At 46.5% G+C, this 24049-nt stretch overlaps 1 protein-coding gene across 1 annotated transcript in view; it reads left to right on the forward strand.

Moving 5' to 3' along the window:
- Positions 1–24049, forward strand: part of rasef (RAS and EF-hand domain containing) — a 138153-nt gene that overhangs the window by 879 nt on the left and 113225 nt on the right. The window lies entirely within an intron of this gene.

Here is a 24049-nt window from a genome sequence, read left to right on the forward strand (position 1 = left end):
GGATAGCAAGAATCTAGAAAGCGAATCTGTAAGACAGAGGAAACAAGGCTTAGTAAGTAGTAAGCAAGGAGGTCTTCCTGTGCTGAATGGTATATACTTTAATGCAAGGAGTATAGCGAATAAGACAGATGAGCTAAGAGTATAGATAGACACTTGGGAGTATGACATTATAGCTATTACAGAAACTTGGCTGAAAGAGGGGCAGGTTTGGCAGATCAATATTCCTGGCTACAGGATTTTCAGACAAGATAGAGAGGGGGGTAAAAAGGGTGGCGGGGTCACGGTACTGATTAAAGAAACTATTACAGCGGTGAGGAGGGATGATATGTTAGAAGGATCATCAGATCATCAAATGAGGCCATATGGGTCGAATTGAAAAATAAAAAGGGGCGATCAGACTGCTGGGCGTGTATTATAGACCCCCAAACAGTGGGAGGGAGATAGAGGAGCAAATGTGTAGACAAATTGCTGTGAAGTCCAAAAACTATAGGGTAGTAATAGTAGGGGATTTTAACTATCCAAGTATTGATTGGGACAAATTTAGTGTGAAGGTTATAGAGGGTGCAGAATTCTTGAAATGCATTTGAGAGAACTGTTTTAGTTAGTATGTAGCAAGCCCAGCACGAGAGGGGGTGGTCTTGGATTTAGTTTTGGGGAATGAAGCTGGGCAGGTTGAAGGGGTATTAGTGGGAGAGCACTTGGGTGCCAGTGACCATAATTCAGTCAGATTCAAGTTGGTTATGAATAAGGACAAGGATAGGCCTGGAATAAAAGTTCCGAATTGGGGAAAAGCTAATTTTGCTGTTAAGGAGTGATTTGGCCATAGTGAACTGGAAACAGCTACTTGTGGGTAAATCAGTGTCGGAACAGTGGGAGGCATTTAACGAGAAGATCCGGAAGGCTCAGGCCAAACGTGCCCTTAAAGAAAAAGGCTGGGGAAAATAATTCTAGAGCGCCCTGGATGTCTAGGGACTTACAGGGGAGGATTAAGAAAAAAAGGGATGCTTATATCATATACCAAAGGCTAAATACTATAGAATCTTTAGAGGAACATAGAAAGTTAAGAGACAAAATTAAAAAGGATATTAGGAATGCTAAGAGAGAGCACGAGAAATTCTTGGCCAGTAAAATTAAGGAGAACCCTAAGATGTTCTATAAATATATTAAGAGGGTAACTAAAGAAAGGGTAGGGCCTATTAGAGACCATGAGGGTAATCTTTTTGTGGAGGCAGAAGATGTTGGTAAGGTTCTTAACGAATACTTTGCATCTGTTTTCACAAAGGAAAGGGGCAATGCAGATACTGCTATCAAGGAGGAGTGTGATATTTTGGATGAAATAAATATGGTGAGAGAGGAAGTGTTAAGGGGTTTAGCAGCTATGAAAGTAGATAAGTCCCCAGGCCCAGATGAAATGCATCCTAGGCTGTTGAGCAAAGTAAAAGAGGACATAGCAGAGGCCTTGACCATCATTTTATACTCCTCTTTGGATCTGGGCATGGTGCCGGAGGATTAGAGGACTGCTAATGTAGTACACCTGTTTAAGAAGGGAGAAAGGGATAGGCCGAGTAATTACAGGCCTGTCAGCCTAACCTCAGTGGTGGGACAATTATTGGAAAAACTCCTGAAAGACAGGATAAATCTACATTTGGAAAGGCAAGGATTAATTACAGATAGTCAGCACGGATTTGTTAAGGGAAGATTGTGTTTGACTAAGCTGATTGAATTTTTTGAGGAGGTAAGCAAGAAGGTCAATGAGGGTAGTGCATACGATGTAGTGTATATGGACTTTAGCAAAGCTTTTGATAAGGTCCCACATGGTAGACTGGTTATGAAGGTTAAAGCCCATGGAATACATGGCAAAATTAGCTTGGAGGTAGGAAGCAAAGTGTAATGATTGATGGATGTTTTTGTGACTGGAAGGATGTTTCCAGTTGGGTTCCGCAGGGCTCAGTACTGGGTCACTTGATTTTTGTGGTATATATCAATGATTTAAATTTGAATATAGGGAGTATGATTAAGAAGTTTGCAGACAATACTAAAATTGGCTGTGTGGTCGATAATAAAGAGGAAAGTCATGGGCTGCAGAAAGATATCAATCTACTAGTCAGGTGGGCAAAGCGGTGGCAAATGGAATTTAATTCAGAGAAGCGTGAGGTGATGCACTTTGGAAAGGCTAATAAGGAAAGTGTTGTGTATGAATAAAGAGTCTGACTGGATACTGTGAGCTCAAAGTAAAGTGTGACCTTAGTCTTTTATTGTAGGTCTCCAGAGTGCCTCTCCGGCCTGTGAGGCCTCCTTAAGTACAGGTGCTCCCAAGGGATTGTGGGATCCCTTGGGACTCCAGAGGATGAACCCTCTGGTGGCTACACAAGGTATATACAGGTTTACATATATAACAGAAAGGGTATACACATTAAGCGGTAGGCCATTTAATAGTGTAGATGAACAAAGGGACCTTGGAGTGCTTGTCCACAGATCCCTGAAAGTTGCAGGCCAGGTGGATAAGGTGGTGAAGAAGGCATATGGAATGCTTGCCTTGATTGGCCGAGGCATAGAATACAAGAGCAGGGAGGTTATGCTTAAATTGTATAATACTTTGGTTCGGCCACAGCTGGAGTACTGCGTGCAGTTCTGGTCGCCGTATTATAGGAAGGACATGATTGCACTAGAGAGTGCAGAGATTTACTAGGATGCCGCCTAGAATGGAGAATCTTGGTTATGAGGACAGATTGAATAGGCTGGGTTTGTTCTCATTGGAACAGAGGAGGTTGAGAGGAGACCTCATTCAGGTGTACAAAATATTGAGGGGCCTGGACATAGTGGATAGTAAGGGCCTATTTCCATTGGTGGAGGGGTCTATTATGAGGGGACATAGTTTTAAGGTGGTTGGTGGAAGGTTGAGGGGGGGCTTCTTTACGCAGAGGGTTGTGGGGATCTGGAACTCACTGCCTGAAAGAGTGGTGGATGCAGAAACCCTCACCACTTTTAAGAGATGGTTGGATGGGCACTTATGGACCTAGAGGTGGTAATTGGGATTAGACTGGATGACCTTTTGTTGATTGGCGCAGATATAATGGCAAGTAGTGCAGGGAATAGAATACGGCCAGGGTGATCTCCTGGACTAGTTTCGATCGCCTGGATGGGTCGGAGAGGAGTTTTCCCAGATTTTTTCTCCCTAAATTGGCTTGGGTTTTGATCTGTTTTTTTGCCTCTCCCCGGAGATCACATGGCTCCGGTTGGGGTGGAGTGTAGAATGTTTCAGTTATAAGTGGTGTTGCAGTTGAGTGAGGCAGGCTGGTTGGGCTGGGTGCTGTCGAAATCTCGACTCCCGATAAACGACTCAGACACCTTCAGCTCCGGCAGAAGTTTCTTTAATTTACTTGCTAGCAAGGGAAAGGTCACACTCAGTCAATAGCTAAGTGGTACAATATCACGAGATATTTATACAGTAAAACCCAAGTTATGGCCTCTCCCTATGTATTGGCTCTGTCTCGCAGTCAGTGAATACAGATAAAGAGTTAGTTACTACATTCTTGTCCTGACATGGTTTCCAGATATTTCCTTTTGTCAGGGTTATTAGTTGGCCAGCTGGCCATTACTCAATGAGAGTGTGGTAATGAGCTATTACCTGCCTTGCATTGTGTCAGGATTGTCCAGTTTCCTGGTCAGTTATCTTTTTGCATCAAATGGACGAGGTCTCTACAAGAGATAACAGCTGATGGTTTGAGTACTTCGAAAAGGGTGGGGTGGAGTGGAACTGGTGTCATATAGACAATAGGAGAGCAACATGGATGGTACTTGTCTCAGCAGGACTTGTCTCCTAGCTGTCTGATGGCTATCAGCCATTTCAAGCCAGGTTTAGCTGTTTATGCAAGCCGACTGCTTGTTGCAGAAATTTCTGGAAGGACCAGGGCTCCATTTTGTTTTATATTAAAAAGGGCACAAAAATACAGTGTGGTACAGCTTAGATAAAAATACATTTCCACAGTGCTCTTTGCCTTTCCGTCATTGTTCATAGGTTTATATGTAACCTTTAGGACTGCTGATCATGGGCCGTGCGGCTCTTTGTCGACCGGTGCAGACGCAATGGGCTGAAATGGCCTCCTTCTGCGCTGTAAAATTCTATGTTTCTTCAATGTTTCTAAGATCCTGAAAAAAAGGTTAGTAAACATTTTTTTTTCCACAGCAACTTACCTCAATGAGGTCCCCTGAAGATCTTCTGATGGTTTTTTTTTCCTAATGATTTTTCTTTGCAGGTCTTCGACCCGCCGTGGACCCGTTTCCATCCTCGGCGGCACTTGGGCGGCAAGAGCCTTTGTTGCCGAGAATGAGAGCTCCCGTCGGCTGCCATCCAGATTAGCAGCGTATGTCCTTCATTTGCTGTCCACCGCCCTTTGAAGGATCTTCAGGATGAATATGCCACCCAAAGTACCATCAGGTACCTCAGCGGTCCTTTGGGCGGCACTTGGCCGGGCCTTCACCAAATTCGGGCCCTAAGGCAGTAATAGTAGGAAATTTCAACTCCCCTAATATTAACTGGGATAAAATTAGTGTGAAAGATATAGAGGGTGCAGAATTCCTAAACTACATTCAGGAGAACTTTTTTTTAGCCAATCTGTAGTAAGCCCAACAAGGGAAGGGGTGGTTTTGGACTTAGTTTTAGGCAATGAAGCTGGGCAGGTGGAAGGAGTATCAGTGGGAGAGCAGTTTTATACTAGTGATCATAATTCAGTTAGATTTAGGGCAGTTATGGAAAAGGACAAAGATAGACCAGGAATAAAAGTTCTCAATAGGGGGAAAACCAATTTTACTAAGCTGAGATATAATTTAGCCAAAGTGGACTGGAAACAGCTACTTGAAGGTAAATCAGTGTCAGAGCACTGGGAGGTATTTAAGGAGGAGATCCTGAGAGTTCAGAGCAAGTATGCTCCCTTAAAGAAAAAGGATGGGACTAAAAACTCTGGAGCCCCCTGGATGTCAAGGGGCATACAGGGTAGGATTAAGAAAAAAAGGGAGGCTTATGACAGAGACCGAGGGCTCAATACTGCAGAAATGCTAGAGGAGTATAGAAAGTGCAGGGGTGAAATTAAAAAGGAAATTAGGAAAACAAACATAGAAACATAGAAAATAGGTGCAGGATTAGGCCATTCGGCCCTTTGAGCCTGCACCACCATTCATTATCATGGCTGATCATTCACCTCAGTACCCCTTTCCTGCTTTCTCTCCATACCTTTTGATCCCTTTAGCCATAAGGGACATATCTAACTCCCTTTTGAATATATCCAATGAACTGGCATCAACAACTCTCTGCGGTAGGGAATTCCACAGGTTAACAACTCTCTGAGTGAAGAAGTTTCTCCTGATCTCAGTCCTAAATGGCTTACCCCTTATCCTTAGACTGTGTCCCCTGGTTCTGGACTTACCCAACATCGGGAACATCCTTCCTGCATCTAACCTGTCCAGGCTCATCAGAATTTTACATGTTTCTATGAGATCTCCTCTCATCCTTCTAAACTCCAGTGAATACAGACCCAGTCGATTCAGTCTCTCCTCATATATCAGTCCAGCTATCCCAGGAATCAGTCTGGTGAACCTTCGCTGCACTCCCTCAATAGCAAGAACATCTTTCCTCAGATTAGGAGACCAAAACTGAACACAATATTCCAGGTGAGACCTCACCAAGGCCCTGTACAACTGCAGTAAGACCTCCCTGCTTCTATACTCAAATCCCCTAACTATGAAGGCCAACATACCATTTGCCTTCTTCACCACCTGCTGTACCTGTATGCCAACTTTAAGTGACTGATGAACCATGACACCCAGGTCTCGTTGCACCTCCCTTTTTCTGAATCAGCCGCCATTCAGATAATATTCTGCCTTCCTGTTTTTGCCCCCAAAGAGGAAAACCTCACATTTATCCACATTATACTGCATCTGTCATGCATTTGCCCATTCACCTAACCTGTCCAAGTCACTCTGCAGCCTCTTAGCATCCTCCTCACAGCTCATACCGCCACCCAGTTTAGTGTCATCTGCAAACTTGGAGCTATTACACTCAATTCCTTCATCCAAATCATTAATGTATATTGTAAATAGCTGGGGTCCCAGCACTGAGCCCTGCGGCACCCCACTAGTCACTGCCTGCCATTCTGAAAAGGACCCGTTTATCCCGACTCTGCTTCCTGTCTGCCAACCAGTTCTCTATCCATGTCAATAGATTACCCCCAATCCCATGTGCTTTAATTTTGCACACCAATCTCTTGTGTGGAACCTTGTCAAAAGCCTTTTGAAAGTCCAAGACAGCAGGACAAAATTTTGGCAAGTAAAATCAAGGAAAACCGAAGATGTTTTATAAATATATAAAATAGAGACCATAAAGGTAATCTCTATGTGGAGGCGGAAGTTGTGGGTATGGTTCTTAATGAATACTTTGCGTCTGTTTTCACAAAAGAGATGTGATGCAGACATTGCAATCAGGGAGGAAGAGTGTGAAATATTAGATGAAATAAACATAGTGAAAGTGGAAGTGTTGAGAGGTTTAGCAGCTTTGAAAGTGGATAAATCCCCAGGCCCGGATTAAATGTATCCCTGGCTGTTTAGAAATACACAGATTAATCAAGGACAATCAGCATGGATTTGTTAAGGGAAGGTCGTGTCTGACTAACTTGATTGAATTTTTTAAGGAGGTAACAAGGAGGGTCAATGAGGGTAGTGCGTTTGATCTAGTATATATGGATTTTAGCAAGGCTTTTGATAAGGTCCCACATAGCAGACTGGGTACAAAAGTAAAAGCGCATGGGATGCAAGGCAAAGAGACAAGTTGAATCCAAAATTGACTCATAGGCAGGAAGCAAAGGGCAATGGTTGATGGGTGTTTTTGTGATTGGAAAGCTGTTTCTGTGGGGTTCCGCAGAGCTCAGTAATCGGTCCTTTGCTTTTTGTGGTTTATATCAATGACTTAGGGCTAGATTTTCCATTAATTTTGCATGCATACCACCCACTTAACGTCCATTTTAACGCTGAAATGAGGTGTAAGGCCCATATATCGTCTATTTAGCCACAAAATGGAAACTGATGCCCATTTCTCGGTCACTTATCGGCAAGCGTTATTTTCGACATGCACTTAACGGCGAGAAAAAAATAATACCGCCTGCCCACTTTTTTTGGCGGAAACATCAGAATGGGCGAACCCAACGCCCATAATATCGGCCAGCGTTACTTTCGGCATGTACTTAATGCTGAGATTCAATAATACCGACCACCCACTTTTTTTTATCGTAAAGATCACATTTGCCGAAACTAACGCCCAGTATATCACCCAGCGTCACTTTCAGCACCTCGCACACATATCACCTGCAATCTCACTTGCCGAGAAAACCACTGTGAAAAAATTGAACTGATCTGAACTCATCACAGCGGTGTGGACGCCATTTTGTAAATCGCAAGTCGCTTCATTGAAAAGGCTGCTTCAACTTCGGGGGAGTTTGGATGTACTCTGGAGTTCTTTTCAGGTGATGTGTCCATCTGAACAGACATCTTATCATACTGTGGATGATTGGATTTTACTTTAGGTGTCTTAGTGGGGAAATTTATTGCTTGTGAACAATCGGGATTATACTTAGTTATTGGAATGGGGCCAGCCATTTCTCAGCCTGCATCAATTACAACGCAGATGCTGCAGAGTGCAAATGGCACAACGTCTAATCCACAGCATTATGTGCCCAATCTAAGACGTGCCAGACTGATGAGGAGGACCAGACCATACACCCCCCCCCCCCCGCACTTACAGGGAGAAGCGGTCTTACCTCGACTTATCCGAGAACACCTGTCTTCGGAGACTGCGCTTCCACAAAGTGGTTATCAGTGAGATATGCCAGCTCATCAGGGCAGAACTGCAACCTGCCAGCACTTTCAGGACATCATTGTCCGTTAAAGTCAAGGTCACCGCGTCATTGTCGTTCTATGCGTCTGGTTCCTTTCAAGCCTCCGCGGTCGACATTTGCGCTATATCTCAGCACGCCACACATCGCTGCATTAGACAGGTCACTGAAGCCCTGTACGCACGTAGGATGGACTTTATCAGCTTCTCTATGACCACGGATGCTCAGACTGACAGGGCTCTCGGATTCTACCGAATTGCTAACTTCCCCAAGGTGCAGGGAGCAATCCACTGGACGCACATTGCCATGCGGGCATCTTCTCAGGACACTGAGGTTTTTCGCAACCGAAAAGGATTTCACTCCCTGAAGGTCCAACTCATTGTCGACACAACCAGATAATTATGGCAGTGAATGGTAAGTTTCCAGGAAACATCGATGAGGCTCACATCCTGCGTCAGAGCGCTGTATCTGACATGTTTACCAGTCAGCCACAAGGTCAATGCTGGATGCTTGGTGACCAACGATATGACCTAGCCACCTGGCTGATGACCCCCCCTGTGTGACACTCACACTGAGGTCAAGAAGCGATACAATGAGAGCCACAGAGCCACACGCAATGTGGTCCAGAAAATCATTGGTGTGCTTAAGCAGCTCTTTAGATGTCTGGAACACTCAAGAGGGGAGCTACAATACAACCCTGATCGGGTAGCTCAATTTATGGTGGTGTGCTCCATGCTGCACAACTTGGCTATCAGGAGGGGGCAAGAATTGCCAGAAGGGACTAATGGTCCACCTCAGGAGAGAGAGGAAGAGGAGGACGAGAGGCTGGACACTGGCCTATGGCCAGACAATCAGGCTGACTATGCAACCATGTCCATGCCCCCGTCCAGACCGTAGGAAAGGGCCCGTGGTGGCTACATAGCTGCAAGACTCTTACGTCAGCAGCTCATAAATGAGTGCTTTGCCTGAAAGAACGTTGATGTTGTTGACAAAGCTGACAGTGTGTGCAGTTCAGACATCAATGGTGGGCATCATCTTGGTGCCAGTTAAAGTTTAAGTTGATTGAAGTTAAGTTTAATTATACCCTTTCATGTTAAGGAATCACCAGTGTGTAACGGTGCAGCTATCTGAGACAATGCGAAACAAGGTTATGTTAAATAAAAAAACATTTAATACGACCATTGGTCTGAAATCATAAGTATAACGGTCAAAAACACCCCACCCTCACCCCCACCCCACAACACTTTTTAGAACATTGACATCAATCAAATGGTCAACATGTCCAGCAACACAGAACACAAATGCAAACCAACAGGGTGGCCCCCACCCTCCCATACCTTACAACAAATTGCATACATCAAGATGGAGATATAACAAAGCCATCACCTGCGGACATGCACCTCACTTTCCTTCCCCCCTCACCTTCTTCCCACCTCTAACCCTTCCCCTCCTCGCTCCATGCCACCTGGCCGAGGCGCTCTTCAGGCGGTGCCTCATTCGGGGGGATGAAGGCAGAGCCGGTGGTTGCACGGATACGGGAGTGGGGGATACCGAGGTGGGAACATTCTCAGATCCAGAAGCAGGATCTTGCTCCTGCCTCTCATGTGTCGTTGGCACTGGGGGTGAAGAACCTAGGGGTGGAGTGCCATGCTCCGGGACCACTGAGAGACCTGTGCCACCAGTGTTCCTGGCTATCGCCTCCAGGGCCTCTGTCATCCGTGGAACATACTTTGTCATGGTGCTGGAGATGCTGGCCAGCTGTCAGGATATGCCCCCCAATGCCTCTATGATCTGGTGACCTATGTCAACAGTACTCCTGGACAACTCTACAATGTTGCCCCTCTCATCTGGCGCCCGTGCAGTAGACCTGCCGCATCTACAAAATCTCCGTGGGGTCGGCGCCGTCCTGGGGACACCTGGGTTGCCCTGGGCGAGGTGCTTGGGCCCAGTACCTCCAGAGTGGAGGTGGGAATGGTCGGAGGAGCACTGGAAAGCATTGGGGTCGAATGCCTTCTGGAGCCTGGCGATGCAAGCTCTTCAAAGTCCGCGCTGTCATCTGTTGAGAACGGGCCCAGCAGATTGACGGGCGAGAATCCGAGTTCCTCAGCACCAGATGTAGGATCGTCCAGCGAGTCTGGCCCTGTGCCCCCACCTTCTGGGCTCGGTGGTCTTGCCTTGGGACGCGTTGCTGGCTGAGCTGCAAAACACAAATTAGGTTATTAGAGGAGAAGGGAGGTGCTAGGGTCACAAGGTGATTACAGCGCTACACACAGCATATGCACGACAAAAGAGGAGAATGCAGATACATTTACACAAGTTATCCCAGCCTCCCCCTCCCAATTTCCCTAACTAACTAATTTATAGCTCTGTGGGTTCAGGGGGTTATGCTCACCAATCCCTTTTGACAGTTGCCGGTGAATCACAGTTTCGGGGTTCGCTGCACTTTGCCTTCTACGCGAGCTGTACCCCGGATGGAGGAGAGGACTTCGGGCTGCGTAGTCTTCAGTTGGGGTGAATCTGCTGATGCGGTAAGTTGCGTTTTGGATGTATGGGGTAAGTACCCACTTTCTTTGGTTAGGAATAGTTTTAGTTCGTCCTTTTAGGTAATTTCTCACCCATTGGTCGTTCAGAAGTAGATTGTAAAGTGGAAATAAATGTCGATTCTTTGGTTTTTGCTGAGTTGGTTTCGGTTGGTCGTTTCGCTGGTTGTGGTGGCCCGGGTTGTCAATTTGGTTGCTGACAACCTTCAGTTTCGTGGGCCTCTTGCTGTCTGCATGCTCGGTCGGTCCTTGATGGTTTTTTGTAGTTTTCTCCACTACTCCATTTCTTCATTCCCCACCTCCTGCTGCTTGTGGATTTTCCCTTGTAAAACTGGGAATAGATATACCCCAAAAAGGCTTCATTATCTCCTGCCAAATCTGGCCCAGCTCTTTGTTTCAAGGGAGCTGCTCATTAGTTTTGAGCTCTCTTCTTTGTCAGAATTTGGCGGGCTCGTTCAGCAGTAATTTGATTATGATGTGGAAAATCACCGGTTGGCATTGTTGAAGCAGTGTTTAAACTCTTGGGCCGTTTGGCTGGGCCCGTGATTTCTATAGGCCTATTTGCACATGCATGCCAATAATGGTCTCCGATGATTAGCCTGATGGCTCTTGATGCGTTTATGTCCTAGGGAGCGAATTTTTATGCCTCTCAGTTCTTGTTAGTTATTGATTAATTCATTCTCCCAGACAAACTGAATTAGCTCCAATACTCAATTCCTGAGTGAAGTCCCACCCTCTTCTGGCAGTCTCTTCCAACATGCTGCTTTAGAGATCTTAAACTTGTAAAGCTCTTAGGTATCTTCCTCAGAGTTTTTCCTAGGATACCAAAATGTTCATCGAGTTCCAAATTAAATTCCCTTTCCTAAGAGTCCAAACACGGTGAGGGGGGGAGATGTCTCCATGAATGCATCCCCTTTTATCCCCTGCAAGCCTTGTCTGCCCTTTAAACTCACTTTAAAAGTCCAAAAAGGGATTCTTCTCCTCTGCAGGGGAAAGGTACAAGGAATCTTTGCGAAATATTGGTAAATTCTACAACCTGCATGTTTACTTTCAATGACTGGTGTACAAGGACACCCAGGTCTCTCTGTACATCGACACTTCCTAAGACATCACCATTTAAATAATACTTTGTCCTTATGTTTTTCCTACTAAAGTGGATAACTTCAAATTTATCCACGTTACAATGCAAATGAATGTCTTCAACTTAAACACCAGCATAGGTATTTCTAGTGCCTGTTTTAATTTTTTTTTGTCCACTCTAATGCTCTTACAAGGAGCTAGCCCAGTGGCTGCAACAAAGGAGATGGGAGGTTGCTGATCATCCACGAAGGGCAGTTGAGATGGCAGTGGTGAACGACCTTGAGGAGCTCTGGCCTTAAAGGGCCCAGCTACAGGCTGCAACATCTTGGTGGTTGCTGGGGCCACTGTCACTAGCATCGGGCTGTGCCTCAGCACTCCCATTGCTCTGTACAAGAACAGAGTGCTGGAGTGATGTGACAGTTTGGAATCCTCTATCCATGCATTCAAACTGGAGATGCTGGAACCCAGAGACAGAATAGAAAAAGTCAGAGCCTCAATAATTGAGGTCCCCACTGCAGTGTGCATAGAGGTGACCACAAGCTTAATGGTTGCCTAAATTGTTTCCATGCCGCACGCGATGATCACACACTTGTTGGAGGTGGACTCGTTTATAAACTCCGACATTGTGCGCAGACTCCCTGGTAGGCAGGCCAATGCAGAAACTGGGCTGGTGCTTGTAAGGGTAAGATCGGGTTATGGTATGTGCTCAGGAAGGCTGGCCTCTTTCTCTGCTTCAACTGGGCCCATGACTTGTGATGGACCTGGAAAGAGAAGAGTGGGACAAGGCTTAGCAGTTAGCGGCAAGGATTAGCAGAGACAGATGAATGGCAGCTTAAAGCAACACCACTTTAGCATGTAGAGTATGTGAGGGAGAAAGTTCAGTGAGAAGTGGGTAAAATAGCCAAACACCCTACAGAACATAACCTTCAGTCTCGTCAGTTGTGATGCTCCTGACCCACTCTGCCCATTACTTCAATTACAGCCTCTTCCCTTGAGGACAACTTTTGTAGGGATGGTGGCCTTCCTCTTGACCTCATCTTCTCCCTGATATGTGCCACCTTGTCTTGAAAGAAGAAAGGGCATGTGTTAGTGTGGCTAGTGCATGAAAGGTACCACAGGTGTGAGGAAGTGAGGGGAGTAATTGTGAGAACAAAAGCAGGTACAGCGTGTGCAAATAGCAGCAGAAGGAGGTTCAATGAAGTATGCTGCCGTGGAGGAGGGAAGGCTTGTGAGTGCTGGGGCTACAGGTGGTGCAGGGCTAAGAGAGTAAGATAGGTGTGAGTAGGAGCCTTACCTTAGCTACCTAGTCAGATCATTGAATGTTTTTCAACATTGCAGTCAGGTCCTGTGCATTATATTTCTTCCATTGAGCTGCTCTACCACTTCTGCCCACTGGTGCCAGGCTATTTGGCTTGGAATCCTTCTCGTGTTGGCTGGAAAGAGCAGCTCCCCTCTTCTGGTCATCTCCTCCACAAGGACCTCCACAGTGGTGTCAGAAAATAGTTATGCTCTTGCAGCACTTTTTCTAACTACCATCTCCACTTTTCAGCATAAATCATATTTAATGCAGCCAAAGTGCACCTCCCCTTTAAGAAGTGTAGGCTGCTTTTAAATTGCATCAGTGCCATCCAATTTCTCACCCTACAACCAGGGAGCTGCCAATAAACAGCCCAAGTAGTGCTGTCAGCTCGCAAATCATATCAATTGAGGCACAAGCATGAATTATGGCCATCAGGTGCATGGACCAGTTGCACCAGCCACCTCACACCCTTTTTTGATTTTCTTCCCCTTTGTTTTAAGTCGTTGATTGCACTTAATTCTTATGTTCTGAGATATTATAAAGAGCAGCAGTAGGCCATACAACCCCTCGAGCCTGCTCCAATATTCATTATCATGGTTGATCTTCGACTTCAACTTCAATTTCCCGCCCGATCCCCATATCCCTTGATTATCCTAGAGTCCAAAAATTATCTCTACTCTCCAGCCAGGGGAAACAACCTCTCAGCATTTACCTGGTCAATCCCCCTCAGAATCTTATATGTTTCAATGAGATCACCTCATTCTTCTAAACTCCAGAGATTATAGGCCCAATCTATTCAATCTCTCCTCATAGGATAACCCTCTAATCGCAGGAATCAATGTAGTGAACCTTTGATGCACCGCCTCTAAGGCAAGTATATGCTTCATCAGATAAGGAGACCAAAACTGTGCACAGTACTCCAGGTGTGGTCTCACCAAAGCCCTGTACAATTGTAGTAAGACTTCCTTACTCTTGTACTGCAACCCCCTCGCAATAAAGGCCAACATGCCATTTACCTTCCTAATTGCTTGCTGTACCTGCATGTTAACGCTCTGTGTTTCCTGTATGAGGACACCTAAAACTCTCTGAACACCAACATTTAATAGTTTCTCACCATTTAAAAAATATTGGCCCTGAAATTCCGATTTGGTCTTCCCGCAGGTATTTTAAGAGAAAAAATACGCACTTTAAGAGGGAGTTAGATATGGCCCTTACAGCTAAAAGGATCAAGGGGTATGGAGTGAAAGCAGGAAAGGGGTACTGAGGTGAATGATCAGCCATGATCTCATTAAATGGTGGTGCAGGCTCAAAGAGCCGAATGGCCTACTCCTGCACTTATTTTCTATGTTTCAATGTTACCTTAAGCTGCTGCCCACGTCTGCATTCCGAGCTTGAGACCTGAGCGGACTTCCAGTCGCAGCGCGTGCACGTGAGGGACGTGCGCAGTGCTGGAGCTGGCGTCACATGGCTCTGGGCAGCCAATCAGGTAAGGTATTATAGTAATAGGAATTCCGCAGGGTCTTAAACTCCTGATAGAACCCGAAACACCCAAAACATAGCCCCAAACACTAAAAAAAACGAATAAAAAATAGAAAATAATTACACTGCATTCATTTAAATTAAAGTTATCAATGTCTTTTTAAAAAAAAAAAAATTTTTTACATTTTTTTTTAAATAAACTTACTGTTGTGGTGAAGGTTTTTAATGATAATATATGTTTTAATAACTTTTTTAGATGTTTTTGTTTTTTCTAAAACACTTGTGCCTGTAAAAGTAGGCCATCTGCCTGCTTTTTCAAGCGCAAGATTTTTGAGGACAGTTGTAAGTGTAAATATCGAAAATTTACACTTACAAGTGCCCTCGTTCTCGATCTGGCTACGAGCTGTCAAGCCAGAAACTTGACAGATCAGAAATGCCGGTTTCCAGCGCATGTGCATTGCTCGCTGGAAACTGGCATTTCCAATGCCTTCCTGGGTCCGTAGGAACTCCGTATGAACCCAGGGAGGCTGTAATTTCAGGGCCATTCTGTTTTTCTATTCTTCCTACCAAAGTATATAACCTCACATTTCCACACATTATACTTCATCTGCCACATTATTGCCCACTCACTTAACCTGTCTATATTCTGTTGCAGGCTCTTTGTGTACTCCTCACAGCTTACTTTCCCACCTTGCTTTGTATCGTCAGCAAAGTTGGATACATTACACTTGGTCCCTTCATCTAAATCATTAATATAGATTGTAAATAGCTGAGGCCCAAGCACTGATCTTTGTGGCATCCCACAATGACCCATTTTTCTCTACTCTCTGTTTTCTGTCCATTACCCAATCCTCTATCCATTCTAATACCATTCAGAGAAAATGATTATGGATGTGTGCGCCAGATTCCCTGGTAGCAGTCATGACTCTTTCGTGCTGCGCCCGTCCACCCTCACTCAGCTCTTCGCACCTCCAAGTACACTTACTGGTTGGCTGCTTGGAGACAAGGGCTATTTACTGAAGACGTGGCTCATGACACTCATGAAGACGCCAAGTACTGAGGCCGAGGAGTGCTATAATGAGAGCCACATGTCCACCAGATATATCATAGAGCAAGCACTAGGCATGCTTAAGACGCGCTTCAGATGTCTTGACCGATCTGGAGGAGGCATTAAGTAGGCAGCAGCAAGGATCTCCAGAATCATCATCTGCGCGCTGCACAACTTGACAAGGTTTAGAGCTGCATGAGCATGGCGCAGAGCACACAGGCTCTTCCGAGGAGGAGGACGACGAGGAGGTTGAAAAGGGGCAACCTGAGGTGCAGATGGCACCAGCAGCGGTGCACATTGCTGCCTGGGTGGCCTCATCATGGCCAGATTTACTTAACTTGCTCCAATGCAGCCACATGTCTGCCACTTGCGGTGCTAAGTTCCCCCTGCAACAACACCATAAAGCATCCCTACAATGACCAAGCCATTTCTCTCGCACAAAGCCTCAATGCTCGAGGTTAAATAATGTGTCACCATTCATTCCAAGTGACAGCTACTTCCAAAGTTTGAGGCAAAAATGGACAAGCCCCGAAAGTGGTGCAAAGAAAACCATTTATGTAAGTCATCAAAATAACTGAAACTTACCACTAACATTTTTTGGTACACCCATGTGCATAACCTTGGGCATCTACTGTTCTGTCATTTTTCTTTTCCGAGTGCTTCCACGAGATGCAACTCCAATGGCTTCAGCAGAGGTAGCCACTTCCTGGCTGCGACTCGTCAGTCACTTTTTGTGGCCATCCTTTGGATTTGGCTCTGCCAAAGTATGCTCCTTCTGCGACAGTGCAGGGGCAGACTCAACCATCGGGATCCAAGGAAGCATGTGGGTTCTGACTGAGGGGAGGCAATGGGGAGAAGTGGGAGCACTTTGAGAAGAGCCCCCACTTCCATGTCCCCCTTTCAGCATCATCCTTCTCATTGCATCCGACCCCCCCACACTTCCCTGCTAGCAAGGAGCTGGCGAGCACCTTGCTGCACCGCAGTGGGGCGGTGAAGGCCCAAGTCTATGTTTACATCTGTTGTTCACAGCATTTGCTGCTCCATGCAGGTGGCCATCCTTTCCATGAAAGAGCATATCATCACCATCATCTACGACACGGTGGTGCTCATGTTGGAGATGGACTCCTCCATTCTCTGAACATTTGCAGACATTGCAGCTAAAAAGGTGCCAGAGCTTCATACGATTGTTGCTGCTCCTTCAAGATCACCTTCTTTCTCGATGGCCCCTGAACCTCAACACCTGCATACAGCTCAGCAGAGTTTGTAGCGTCCTGCGCCCTCCGGTGATGAGTCTCCACTGCTATCTCTGTCAACACCACCTGCTCTTGCTCACTTGTGAATTGTGAGACACCAGGTGACAACTCTACTCTAAGGCGCAAAGGACACACCGAGTTGTGCGTATCTGCGCTGGTGCTGGCTGTGCTTGGAACTGCTGACGGTGCACTCTCAGAGACTCGTCTTCCTCCTCTGGCTGGGCAGTGGGGGGGGGGGGCGGGGGGAAAGAGAGCAGTTGATGGACCTGTGGGATAGAAAAGAGATGGATTTGAAGTGTTATAATGAGAATGAGTAACATTACCATTATATACATGATGACATTTCACTGGCTGCTGACATCAGCCACCATATGAGTGACTGTTGTATGCCACGAGGCTTTATGAGGTGTGATTCTGTCACCAGGTTGCTGGGATGACTCCCTCTTTCTGTCTCCCACTGCCAGCGTCTCTCAAGCTCCCAAGATCTCCAGAGTCCTCTTCTCTGCTGCGATCAGATGTGCGAAGATTGGAGGGCCACCTTCGCTTCTCTCCCTCTCTCTATTGTTGTGGGCTCTTTTCTCCTGCAAGGAAGGAAAGAAGAGAAATTTGTGGAATAAGTGCAAGGGATGGATAGGTTACATCTGTAGAGGGTGACGAAGAGAGAGTGTGGTGCCAGTGCCAAATGGCCTCCTTCTGTGCTGTTACTTGCTATGATTGCATGAGGATGAGAGTGAGTGTGAGAGGTGGTTAGTCAGATGAGTTGTGTTCAAGGCTGCTTTAAATATGGGAGCTTGAAATGTGTAATTGATGATGTCATTAGACCCGCACCCTTAAACAGGGCCGAGAAATACGCATGGCGGGTTTAATTGTGGCCATTATGCTAAAGTTGCTCTGAAGATCGAGCTGATCAAGGCATCGTGTCCCCAACCCACTACACTGCCCGCACGCACCCGACCTGACTCACAAGTAAATTTCCAGCCAGGAGATTAAGGGGTAATTTGTTAGTCGTTTAAAAATAGGAAAGGATGGGACATAGTGGATAGAAATAGATTGTTTCTAGTGATTGAGAGATCTAGAACAAGGGAATGCAGATATAAGATTAAATGTAAGATATTCGGACTGAGAGCAAGAGAACAATTTTTTATATAGAAAAAAGAAAGACTTGGATTTATAGCGCACCTTTCACAACTACCGGACTGTTATATATGTAAACATGTATATACTCTGTACAGCCACCAGAGGGCTCATCCCGTGGAGTGCCAAGGGATCCCATAATCTCTTGGGAGCACAGGTATTTAAGGAGGCCTCACAGGTTGGACAGGCACTCTGGAGACCTGAAATAAAAGGTCACACTTTAATTTGAGCTCACAGTGTTCAGTTCTCCATACACAACAACTGGCGATGAGATACAGATAATGAACCCAAAGATGCAGAGAACAGTGGGCATCCTGGAGAAATTCTCGGAGGGAGATGATTGGGAAACTTTTGTGGAGCGACTCGACCAATACTTTGTAGCCAACGAGCTGGATGGAGAAGAGAATGCTGCCAAACAAAGGGTGACTCTCCTCACCATCTGTGGGGCAACAACATATGGCCTCATGAAAAATCTGCTTGCTCCAGTGAAACCCACCGAAAAATCGTACGATGATTTGTGCACACTGGTCCAGGAGCATTTGAAACCGAAGGAAAGCGTTCTCTTGGTGAGGTACCAGTTCTTTACCTACAAAAGGTCTGAAGGCCAGGAAGGGGCGAGTTATGTCGCTGAGCTAAGACGTCTTGCAGGACATTACGAATTTGGAGCACATGCTCAGAGACTTTTTCGTACTTGGCATTAGCCACGAAACCATACTTCGTAAACTTCTGACTGTAGAGACCCCAACCTTGAGTAAAGCCATAGAGATAGCCCAGGAGTTCATTGCCACCAGTGACAATACTAAACAAATCTCTCAGCACACAATTGCTGCTACAAATACTGTGAACAAATTGATGTTGTTTTCAGTTCGCAACGTACAGGGCAGGTCACACATACCTGCAGCTGCACAACCGCAGATGTCTCAGATTCCACCATCAAGGGTGATGAATGCAAGGCCATTAACACCTTGTTGCCGCTGCGGGGGTGATCATCATTTCCATTCATGCCACTTCAAAGGGTACGTTTGCAAGGGCTGTGGAACAATGAGACACCTCCAACGTATGTGCAGGCGAGCTGCAAATCCTGTTAATCCTGCAAACCACCATGTTGCACAGGAAGATAGATCCACGGAGGATCACGACGAACTAGAGCCTCAGACCGAGGAGGCAGAGGTACATGGGGTGCACACATTCACCACAAAGTGTCCCCCGATAATGCTGAACGTTGAACTAAATGGACTCCCGGTGTCAATGGAGCTGGACACGGGCGCGAGCCAGTCCATCATGGGCAAAAAGATTTTCGAAAGATTGTGGTGCAGCAAGGCCTCAAGGCCAGTCTTCACTCCAGTTCACATGAAACTGAGAACTTACGCAAAAGAACTGATTCCCGTAATCGGCAATGCTACCGCAAAGGTCTCCTACGATGGAGCGGTGCACAAGCTACCACTCTGGGTGGTAGCGGGCGATGGTCCCACGCTGCTCAGCAGGAGCTGGCTGGGAAAGATACATTGGAACTGGGATGACGTCCGAGCGCAATTGCCCGCTGACGACACTTTGTGAGCTCAGGTCTTAAACAAATCCCTTTCGCTGTTCGAACCAGGCATCAGGAAATTCCAAGGAGCAAAAATGCATACACCTAATTCCAGGGGCCATCACAAGGTGAGAGCAGTACCGTACATGATGAGAGAAAGGGTAGAGATTGAGTTAGACCGGCTGCAAAGAGAAGGCATCATTTCACCGATCGAATTCAACGAGTGGGCCAGTTCAATCATTTCTGTCCTCAAGGGAGATGGCACCGTCAGAATTTGTGGCGTTTACAAAGTAACTATCAATCGTTTATCCCTGCAGGACCAATACCCACTACTAAAGGCCGATGACCTCTTTGCAACGCTAGCGGCAGGAAAGATGTTCACTAAGCTGGATTTGACTTCAGCCTACATGACGCAAGAACTGGAGGAATCATCGAAGGGCCTCACCTGCAACAACACGCACAAAGGTCTTTTTATTTATAACAGATGCCCATTTGGAATTCGATCAGCGCCGGCGATATTCCAGAGAAACATGGAAAGCTTACTGAAGACGGTCCCATGCACAGTGGTCTTCCAGGACGACATCTTGGTCACAAGTCGGGACACAGTCAAGCATCTGCAGAACCTGGAGGAGGTTCTTAGTCGACTCAACCGAGTGGGGCTCAGGTTAAAACACTCGAAGTGCGTTTTCCTGCTGTCTGAAGTGGAGTTCTTGGGAAGGAGGATTGCGGCGGACGGTATCAGGCCCACCCACTCGATGACGGAGGCAATCGAGAACGCACCGAGGCCACAGAACGTGACGGAGCTGCGGTCGTTTCTAGGACTCCTGAACTACTTTGGTAACTTCTTACCGGGTCTCAGCACACTGTTAGAACGACTGCATGTCTTACTGCGTGAAGGGGACGAATGGGCATGGGGCCAAAGCCAAGAAAATATCTTTGTAAAAGCGAGAAAATTGTTATGCTCAAACAAATTGCTTGTGTTGTATGATCCATGTAAGCGTTTGGTACTAGCATGTGATGCGGTCATATGGCGTCGGGTGTGTATTGCAACAAGCTAATGATTTTGGGAAACTGCAACTGGTTGCTTATGCATCCAGGAGTCTGTCTAAGGCTGAGAGAGCCGAGAGCTTAATTGAAAAAGAAGTGCTAGCATGTGTCTATGGGGTAAAGAAAATGCATCAATATTTGTTTGGGCTAAAAGTCGAATTGGAAACTGACCATAAGCCACTCATATCCCTGTTTTTCGAGAGTAAAGGGATAAATACCAATGCATCAGCCCGCATCCAGAGATGGGCGCTCACGGTGTCCGCATACAACTATGCCATCCGCCACATGCCAGGCACAGAAAACTGTGCCGATGCTCTCAGTAGGCTGCCATTGCCCACACGGGGGTGGATATGGCGCAGCCCGCAGATCTAGCCATGGGTATGGAAGCATTTGAGAGTGAGCAATCACCCGTCACTGCCCGGCAGATCAAAACCCGAATGAGCCAGGACCCCTTATTGTCCCTAGTTAAAAACTGTGTGCTTCATGGGAGCTGGTCCAGTGTCCCAGTGGAAATGCAGGATGAGATAAAGCTGTTCCAGCGGCGCAAAGATGAAATGCCTCTACAGGCAGACTGCCTTCTGTGAGGCAACCGAGTAGTGGTTCCCAAGAAAGGCAGAGACACCTTCATCAGTGACCTCCACAGTACCCACCCAGGCATTGTAATGATGAAAGCGATAGCCAGATCCCACGTGTGGTGGCCCGGTATCGATGCGGACTTAGAGTCCTGCGTGCACAGATGTAATACATGCTCGCAGTTAAGCAATATACCCAGGGAGGCGCTGCTAAGTTTATGGTCTTGGCCTTCCAAACCGTGGTCTAGGGTACATGTCGACTATGCAGGCCCATTCTTGGGTAAACATAGAAACATAGAAAATAGGTACAGGAGTAGGCCATTCGGCCTTTCGAGCCTGCACCACCATTCAATAAGATCATGGCTGATCATTCCCTCAGTACTCTTTTCCTGCTTTCTCTCCATACCCCTTGATCCCCTTAGCTGTAAGGGCCATATCTAACTCCCTCTTGAATATATCCAATGAACTGGCATCAACACCTCTCTGCGGCAAGGAATTCCATCGGTTAACAACTCGCTGAGTGAAGAAGTTTCTCCTCATCTCAGTCCTAAATGGCCTACCCCTTATCCTTAGACTATGTCCCCTGGTTCTGGACTTCCCCAACATCGGGAACATTCTTCCCGCATCTAACTTGTCCAGTCCCGTCAGAATCTTATGAGAAAACCTCTCATCCTTCTAAACTCCAGTGAATAAAGGCCCAGTTGATCCAGTCTCTCCTCATATGACAGTCCAGCCATCCCTGGAATCAGCCTGGTGAACCTTCGCTGCACTCCCTCAACAGCAAGAACGTTCTTCCTCAGATTAGGAGACCAAAACTGAACACAATATTCCAGGTGAGGCCTCACTAAGGCTCTGTACAACTGCAGTAATACCTCCTTGCTCCTATACTCAAATCCTCTAGCTATGAAGGCCAACATACCATTTGCCTTCTTCACTGCTTGCTGTACTTGCATGCCCACTTTCAGTGACTGATGAACCATGACACCCAGGTCTCGTTGCACCTCCCCTTTTCCTAATCTGCCGCCATTCAAATAATATTCTGCCTTCGTGTTTTTGCCCCCAAAATGGATAATCTCACATTTATCCACATTATACTGCATCTGCCGTGCATTTGCCCACTCACCTAACCTGTCCAAGCCACCCTGCAGCCTCTTAGCATCCTCCTCACAGCTCACACCGCCACCCAGTTTAGTGTTATCTGCAAACTTGGAGACATTACACTTAATTCCTTCATCTAAATCGTTAATGTATATTGTAAAGAGCTGGAGTCCCAGCACTGAGCCCTACGGCACTCCACTGGTCACTGCCTGCCATTCTGAAAAGGACCCGTTTATCCCGACTCTTTGCTTCCTGTCTGCCAACGAGTTCTCTATCCACATCAGTACATTACCCCCAATACCATGCGCTTTGATTTTGCACACCATTCTCTTGTGTGGAACCTTGTCAAAAGCCTTTTGAAAGTCCAAATACACCACATCCACTGGTTCTCCCTTGTCCACTCTGCTCGTTACATCCTCAAAAAATTCCAGAAGATTCGTCAAGCCTGTCACTGCTTTCCAAATGCGCTGCTATTTCATCCTTAATGATTGATTCCAACATTTTCCCCACTACTCATGTCCAGTCTATAATTACCCGTTTTCTCTCCTTCCTTTTTTAAAAAGTGGTGTTACATTAGCTACCCTCCAGTCCATAGGAACTGATCCAGAATCGATATACTGTTGGAAAATGTTCCTTGTGGTTGTAGACGCGTACTCCAAATGGATTGAATGTGATATAATGTTGGCTAGCATGACCGCTGCCACTACTGAAAGCCTGCGGGCCACGTTCGCCACACATGGCCTATCCGATGTCCTGGTGAGTGACAACGGGCCATGTTTTACCAGTGTTGAGTTCAAAGAATTCATGACCTGTAACGGGATCAAACATGTCACATTTGCCCGTTTAAACCAGCGTCCAATGGTCAGGCAGAGAGAGCAGTGCAAACCATCAAGCAGGGCTTGAAGAGGGTAACTGAAGGCTCACTGCAGACTTGCCTATCCCGAGTCCTGCTTAGCTACCGCATGAGACCCCACTCACTCACTGGGATCCCACCTGCTGAACTGCTCATGAAAAGAGCACTTAAGACAAGGCTCTCGTTAGTTCATCCTGATCTACATGAACAGGTAGAGAGCAGGCAGCTTCAACAAAGTACATACCATAATAGCGCAAATGTGTCACGCCAGATTGAAATCAATGATCCTGTATTTGTATTAAATTATGGACAAGGTCCCAAGTGGCTTCCCGGCACTGTCGTGGCCAAAGAGGGGAGCAGGGTGTTTCGGGTCAAACTTTCAAATGGACTCATTCACTGGAAACACTTGGACCAAATAAAACTCAGATTTACGGACTATCCTGAGCAACCCACCTTGGACCCTACCTTTTTTGATCCCCCAACATACACACCAGTGGCAACCGACACCACGGTTGGCCACGAAGCAGAACCCATCATCTCCAGCAGGACCCAAAACACCAGGCAGCCCAGCAAGGCCAGCTGCACACCAGCCTAGCAAGAGCCCAACAATTGATTCACCAATACCAGCTTTCACACCGAGACGATCAACCAGGGCAAGAAGGGCCCCAGATCGACTCTCCTTGGAAATAGTTACACTGTTGACTTTGGAGCGGGGGCGGGGGGGGGGGGGGGGGGAGGCGGCGGCGGTGGCGGTGGAGTGTTGTTATTTATGTAAACTTGTATATACTCTGTACAGCCACCAGAGAGCTCATCCCCTGGAGTCCCAAGGGATCCCATAATCCCTTGGGAGCACAGGTATTTGAGGCCTCACAGGTTGGAGAGGCACTCTGGAGACCTGCAATAAAAGACCACGGTCACACTTTGTTTTGAGCTCCCAGTGTTCAGTCTGACTCTTTCTCCATACATAACACGGATGTCTCAAAGCGCTTTACAACCAATGAAGTACTTTTGGACTGTAGTCACTGCTGTAATGTAGGAAACGCAGCAGCCAATTTGCGCACAAGCAAGCAAACACAAACAGCAATGTGATAATGACCATATAATCTGTTTTTTTTTGTTGTGTTGATTGAGGGATAAACATTGGCCAGCACACTGGGGATAACTGCCCTGCTCTTCTTCGAAATAGTGCCATGGGATCTTTTACGCCCACTTGAGAGAGCAGACAGGGATTCGGTTT

The sequence above is a fragment of the Pristiophorus japonicus genome, chromosome 1 (assembly GCF_044704955.1).
Source record: "Pristiophorus japonicus isolate sPriJap1 chromosome 1, sPriJap1.hap1, whole genome shotgun sequence".
In the NCBI taxonomy this organism is placed as follows: Eukaryota; Metazoa; Chordata; class Chondrichthyes; family Pristiophoridae; genus Pristiophorus; species Pristiophorus japonicus.